Here is a 6,620-nt window from a genome sequence, read left to right on the forward strand (position 1 = left end):
ACTCCACTTGGGCAGGCATATGGCTGCCAAGTTTGAGCCGGTCACTTTTGGCAAACTGCCTACCTCACCCTCCCCGGCTCACATCCTCTCGGTTAATACACTGTATTGGTTGAGCACTGTAAATGAATGAACAGGGCACATGCTGAAGGAGGCTGGCCCATCCGAGCTTAGAAAAGGCCACGGTGGTGTGCTTCTTGGACAAGAAGGCATGATCTAAGTGCCGAACGCACACGGAACGAGTTTTAGAGAAGGGAATCTAAGAGATGTAGTCCAGCCCAGTGTAACCACAGGGGTCTCTGAGGATTGGGAATGTGGCTTAGTGTGCTTGCCTAGCATGTATGAAGCCCTGGGCTCCATTCCTCAGTACCAATCAACAGAAAAAGCTGGAAGTGGTACTATGACTCAAGTGGTAGAGTGCTGGCCTTGAGCAAAAGCAGCTCAGGGACAGTGCCCAGGCCCTGAGTTCAAGCGCCAGGATTGGCAAAAAACAAAAAAAAAAACGAGAGAGAGAGAGACAGACAAGACAGGACAGACAGACAGACAGGACAGACAGACAGAGAGACACGGCAGGCAGGCCAGAGAGAGCCAGATCCACCAGTGGGTTCCTGGTTCCAAGTAGGATGTAGTGCCCTGAATCAAACCCTGTCCCGCCACAGCCAAGCCACAGCAGGACCAGAGTCAGCCCGCAGCCAATGGCCTGATCGGTCCCCCTGAGATTTCCTGACGATTGGCTGTCGGTCAGTGGTCTCTTCCTGACTCCGCCCAAGCCGAGTCTTACCGAGGATTGGCTGCTCTCCCCGCGGTCCTCCCTCTCATCCCGCCCCTTGCCGAGCTGTCCGGTGATTGGCTGTCCGGCGCTCTGGGGTTCATCCCTGCCCCACCCGGCTGTCCTAGTCTCTGCGCCGCGCTCAGGCCACCGGCCTTTTAGCCCTGCGCTTCTGTCGTGTGCGATCGCAAGGTCTGATCTGCGGGGATGGCTTCCTGGGAGGCTGGGGTAAGAGGCCTGGATTCGCCCCGCGTCCCCTCGAGCTTTGCCCGCCTGGAGCTCCGCTGCTCCTGGCGGCCAGAACGGAGGGGTAGAGCAGTTCTCGGCGGCCCGGGGGTCGGGCGGCCGTGCCCGGCCCGGGGCTGCGCGAGACACACGCCGCGCCCAGCGCCCTGGCTGGTTCCAGGTCTGGAGCTGGGGAGACAGCACCGCGCCCAGGGCCCCGGGTGGTCCCCGGTAACAAGTCTGCGCTTTACCTCCCCAGGGCCGGCCCTCCAGAACCCCAACCCCGGCGGACCTTGCACCCCTGGAGTCGGTCTCTAGCCTCCTAAAGATGCAGCTGCCTGATTCCGACTGCAGGTACGTCCCTTGCCTTTGAGGGAAATGACAAAGCCAGGCCGGGAGCATGTGGCCCCGGGCAGGCAAGGCCGGGGGTGGGGGGCGGGGAGCGGTGTCTGCTGCTGGCTCGCAGTGATCGATTCAAAGGATTGCCCGGCTTGTTAAAACGGCTGAGATTCGCGAGGTCTGTCTAGAAAGCACAAAACTTCTCAAGCCGCCCTTTCCTGTGCCCTTTTAAGGTTGACCCGTGTCTTAAGAGGCTAACACAGAAGGGTAAATGAAATCTCCATAAAACCCAGAGATGAGGCAGTAAAACTCCTCTTTGGATCCTGTCTGGAGTTACAACTGAATCAAGAAAACCACAGTTGCAACATATTTCTACTGTTTATAAAGAAGGGGATACATTGAAGCTTTTGCTTTGTAGACTTTCGTGTTTTGAAGCAGGGAAATGTAGACGTTTAGGGTATTTGGAGGAAAATCTAGAACACACGTACATAATAAGGCCTTAGCGGTAAAGCATGAACAGCAACTGAAAACATAGCTCTGCGTTTTTAATGCTTAAAATAATTTTCATTCGTAGGTTGAAAACACAAGCCACAGAATGCTAAGATGCTGGGATTCCTACGGTTCCAACTGGATTACACATACCATTACAATAAGAACATGCAGCAAATAAGGTGGTATACTAGACATGTACTGTTCAGGACAATGTACTGCCAGGACCATGTTCAGCGTCCATGTACTGTTCAGGACAATGCTGATGGTGGCAGGGACACATGGCATTTGCTCCAAGTACTCCTTTTATTTATTTAACTCAGTTCTTCAGGTAGGTACAATGATCTCATTACAGAATGTGCAGTGGTTTAGGGCCTTATATTTATCCAACTTGGTTGCTATGTGATTAATGGAATCCCTTAAGATTCCATATCCTGATAAAACAGCAAGAACTAAACAGGTTAGTCTACTTTTGATTGGCAAGGAAGAGCTGTTAAGAATCAAAGCTCTGGCCAGGCACCAGTGGCTCATGCCTGTGATCCTAGCTACTCGGGCCTGAGAACAGGATTGTGGTTCAAAGCCAGCCCGGGCAGGAAAGTTTGTGAGACTCAGAAAACCACAACCCCAAGTGCTGCTGTGGCTCAAGTGCTAACCTAGAGCTGAAGAGCTCAGGGACAGCGCCCAGAGTAAAAGCCCCGAGACTGACAAAAAAAGAATCTAAGCTCTTTGTGGTTTTTAATTGAGTCTAGTTTTTAGCTAGAGCTCTTGGCAAGCAAGGGCCCTGAGTTCAGTGTGTAAGTAGTGAAATCAGGTATAAAGGAAACAAATAGGTAACCACTACTTGAGCCACAGTGCCCACTTCAGCTTTTTTTGGTTTATTTTGTACTGAGGAATCAATCCAGGGTCTCATTCGAGGCAAGCGCTCTACCACTGAGCTACCTTCCCAGCCCCTCCAGGGAGAATTTTAAGTGAGACCTAAGGTTCCCTCAAAGAGAAGTAGATTTCACACAGGAAACAGCCATGTGAAGACAAACTGGACACAGTAGTTTGTGTTTCCTAAGGGACTATGCACTTCATGAGAGCCAGTAAACCAAAACATTTCTATTTCAAGTGGCAATTTATTGTAGCAATGCTTCCCACACTTAATGTGGTGGGGTGGGAGAAATAAGGCAGTTGAAGTTTTTAGATTTAAGACCTAAAATGCAAAAACAAGAGCCCTTTGAGTCAATTTTTTTTTTATTCTTAAAATTTTTTATTTATATAGTTTAAGGTACCACTTTAAAAATAATGTACGCTGCTCTCTAGGCCATACAGCTTGACCAAGAACTAAAGTACTACCATTTGTCCATAAATAAGTTGTCTCACTAGGTTTATATCCTAAGGAGTGTTTATATTCTGAAAAAGATGGTATGTTTCCTCTGACATGTAGAAATTAGATATAGAATGCACAGGGATATGAACTATATAGAATTATAGATAACAGTGAGACTAAAAGGATACAGAGAAAGGCACAATGCCTAAGTGCCTCTTCATATTTACATAAAGTGATGTACATACTGAAACAAACTTCAAGTTGTGTGAATAAAAGGCTTATTTTTCTTTCTGGGTGTTTTTTCCTTGATTCTATAACTTCAGGAGGGTACAGAACTGGGAAAGATGAAAAAGTGCAGCTGTGGAGCTCACTGTCCATTGACAGATTGGGGGCACAGAAGAAAAAGGAAATATGCCCATTACCTGACGTAATTGTAATCCCTCTGAACATCACCTCTATAATTTTTTTGTTGTTGTAAAGGTGATGTACAGAGTGGTCACAGTTACATAAGTCTTCTCAGCACCCGCTATCAGGCTGCCTTAAAAACGGGTAAGGAGATGGGCAAGGAACAACTAACACTACAATAAGGACATTGCATACAGAAGTCTCATGTAGCATAGTTTAGACATGCCCTTGGCTCCAGTACTGGGGTTCCAGCCCTTTTGCTTTGGTTAGTTTTCAGGTTGATCTTTTTTTTTTTTTTTTGGCTCCGGTCGTGGGGCCTGAACTCTGCGCCTGGGCGCTGTTCTTCAGCTCAAGGCTAGCGTTCTTCCACTTGAGCCACAGCTCCACTTCTGGCTTTCTTTTTTGCTTATGTGGTGCTGAGGAATCGAACCCAGGGCCTCAGGCATGCAAGGCAAGCGCTCTACCACTGAGCCACCTTCCCAGCCCCTCAGGTTGATCTTGAGTCTTTGCCTGGGGCCATTCTCAAACCCCTACCAGAGTTGGAGTTAGACACCCCATACACCTGGCTCGCTGGTGAGATCTGCCCAGCTGGTCTCTGCTGCTTCTGCCCATGCCTTCCAAGAAGCTGAGATGAGAGCTACCATACTCCCAACCGTTTTTTGAGGGACCCCCCCCCCTCAACTTTTTTCCCCATGACACCATTTTTACTTTTACCCAGGGATGGCATGGTTCCAGTCTTTCCCTTGCTATTTTCTCTGGTCTGTACGAATCCCTATAATGTTTAGGCATGTTGCTTTGCCAAGAGCAGGAAGTGGATGTGTGCTGACCTGTTCCCTGGGGGCTGGCATCAGCACTGGGAGCTAGCAGTAGGGGAAGCCGGGCCCACGCCACACCGTGAACATTACCACGGGCCCACGCCATAATCCCCTTCCCTGAGCCTCCTTGGGTTCTACACTAGCGCCCTACCACTTAACCCAGAGCCCCTCCATCTAGGTTCAGAGGCCTCTGTCCAGGCCCTGGGGTTCTCGCCCCAGGGGCGCTGTGGCCCAGGCTCTAGACCCCAGACAGGGATCCGAGGAGTGGCGGCTCCGTTCCCCGCTCGTCAGACGCCCCCCAGCCCAGCGCCACCTCGATCCCCGTCCTCTGACCTGTGGGTCTCAAAGGAGGCGTTTTGGAGAGCGAGTCCATATACAGAAACGGTATGGAGACCTGTACTGTCGCGAGAGGTCAGGCACGCCCCCCACGGGCTACGAGAACTGAGCTACGTCTGCCAATCACCAAGTGGGGGCGTTTCTCGGCGCTTATTGGTTCATCTCGGGCCCTGCCCCGCGTCGGAATCCCCGCCCTCCCCGTGGCCCCACCCACTCCTGTGGCTACAGCCCTGGCTGACAGGAGGTGAGGAAACCACAGCCCTGGCATCTGGTTTTTCCAGTTCCGGGAACTGGAACTGCAGCCTCCAGAAGAGCCCCAGCTCCTCACCCGCCGCACCTGGGGCCCGTTGCTCGTCCAGATCTTACCTTTACTCATGCTACCCGATCCTCTACCCTCACCAGTTCCTAAACTGGGAGATGGTCTCCCTTCACATATTAAATCATCAAAACAGTGCCCAAGTAGTTATAGCTACTGTTAATATTCCCATTTTTTTCAAGCAGGAAAAGGAGGCGGGGATTTCCTAATGTTAGTCTTATTGTATGGCTTTCTAAAATACCTACCATGCTGTTGTTTTAATCACTGTTGCTTTTGTCTTAATTCAAACCTCTCATTGTTTGCTTGGATTACTTCTACAGTCTGGTAACTCCTCACCGGTCAAACTCTGGTAATCTTCCTAATGTAAATCCGATCATGTCTCAAATCCCCCTCCAGTCTCTTAATGTCAAGCTCTTCTGTTTCACCTTATGGCTTACAGGTTCTACTAGCCAAGACTGCTTTTTAATTAAAGTACCTTACGCTGCAGTTAATAAGTACCCCCGTTATCAATGCACAGTCTGTCAAAATGTCACAAACTATCATACACAACACAATCAGAGCAACCTCAAATAAAGACCCTAACTAGCATCTTAGTTCAGGCACTAATTGCTCTTCTCTACCCAAGGGTGACAACTACCCTGACTTTTAAAGCCCTTTAAAGTAGTGTTAAAGTAGTGTAGATAATATTATATTAATTAATATACTATTAATTAGCATTTATATTAGTATTAATATATTACATATATAAATATACTCAGTCCTGGGGCTTCAGTTTAGGGCCTGGGCACTGTCCTTGAGCTTCTTTTGCTCAAAGCTATTACTCTACCACTTGAGCCATCACTTCCAGCCTTTTCTGTTTCTATAGTACTGAGGAATCAAACCCAGTGCTTTATGCATGCTAGGCAAGCACTCTACCACTAAGCCATATTCCCAGCCCACCATTAATATTTTATAAAATTTGCTTTATGATATTTCTGTCCTTTCCTGTATCAGTTATTATATTTCAAAGTAAATAGCAATACATATTTATTCCTCTAAATTCAGCATGCACATCATTAAGGATGATGGTTTCTTTTGATATTCAGTGCATATGAAATATACAAATCTTCAGCATACACCTATGAGTTCTGGCAAATGCATTTGTTTGTGTAACCCAAACTTCTTATGTATATGTTATATTATCACCCTGGGAAATCCTTCATTTTCCCTCTCATTTCCACTTTCCAAAGGATAACTCACATACTGAGGCAACCGTCCCTTCACAATAGGTCAGTTTGCCTATTTCATTTAAGTGGAATCACAAATATGTGCTGAGGAATCGAACCCAGGGCCTCATGCATGCAAGGCAAGTGCTCTACCACTGAGCCACCTTCCCAGCCCCTTAGCACATTTTTAAGTATACAAAATAGCACTGTTGTCTATTTGGAATATGAAAATGTATTCTTTGTCATAGAGAGAGAGAGAGAGAGGGGAGATAATCTCTTGTTCTAGGATCCTTTTTGTTTTATTAATGTCATTTGAGGAACAACTTTTCTAATTTAAAAATAATCCAGGGCTGGGAAGGTGGCTCAGTGGTAGAGTGCTTGCCTTGCATGCATGAGGCCCTGGGTTTGATTC

The 6,620-nt window shown here is 47.9% G+C and overlaps 1 long non-coding RNA gene and 1 other non-coding gene across 2 annotated transcripts; both read left to right on the top strand.

The window, feature by feature from the left end:
- The first annotated feature begins 901 nt into the window (after positions 1–901).
- LOC122106742 lies at positions 902–2,397 on the top strand. The gene is made up of 3 exons (XR_006147236.1): positions 902–994; positions 1,251–1,345; positions 1,905–2,397. It is a non-coding gene; the product is annotated as an uncharacterized LOC122106742 (long non-coding RNA).
- LOC122106949 lies at positions 1,551–1,671 on the top strand. Its single transcript, XR_006147267.1, has one exon. It is a non-coding gene; the product is annotated as a small nucleolar RNA SNORA26 (small nucleolar RNA).
- Positions 2,398–6,620: the final 4,223 nt, after the last annotated feature.

Source organism: Dipodomys spectabilis, unplaced genomic scaffold (assembly GCF_019054845.1).
Source record: "Dipodomys spectabilis isolate Male_0828 unplaced genomic scaffold, ASM1905484v1 ptg000043l, whole genome shotgun sequence".
NCBI classification, from domain to species: Eukaryota; Metazoa; Chordata; class Mammalia; order Rodentia; family Heteromyidae; genus Dipodomys; species Dipodomys spectabilis.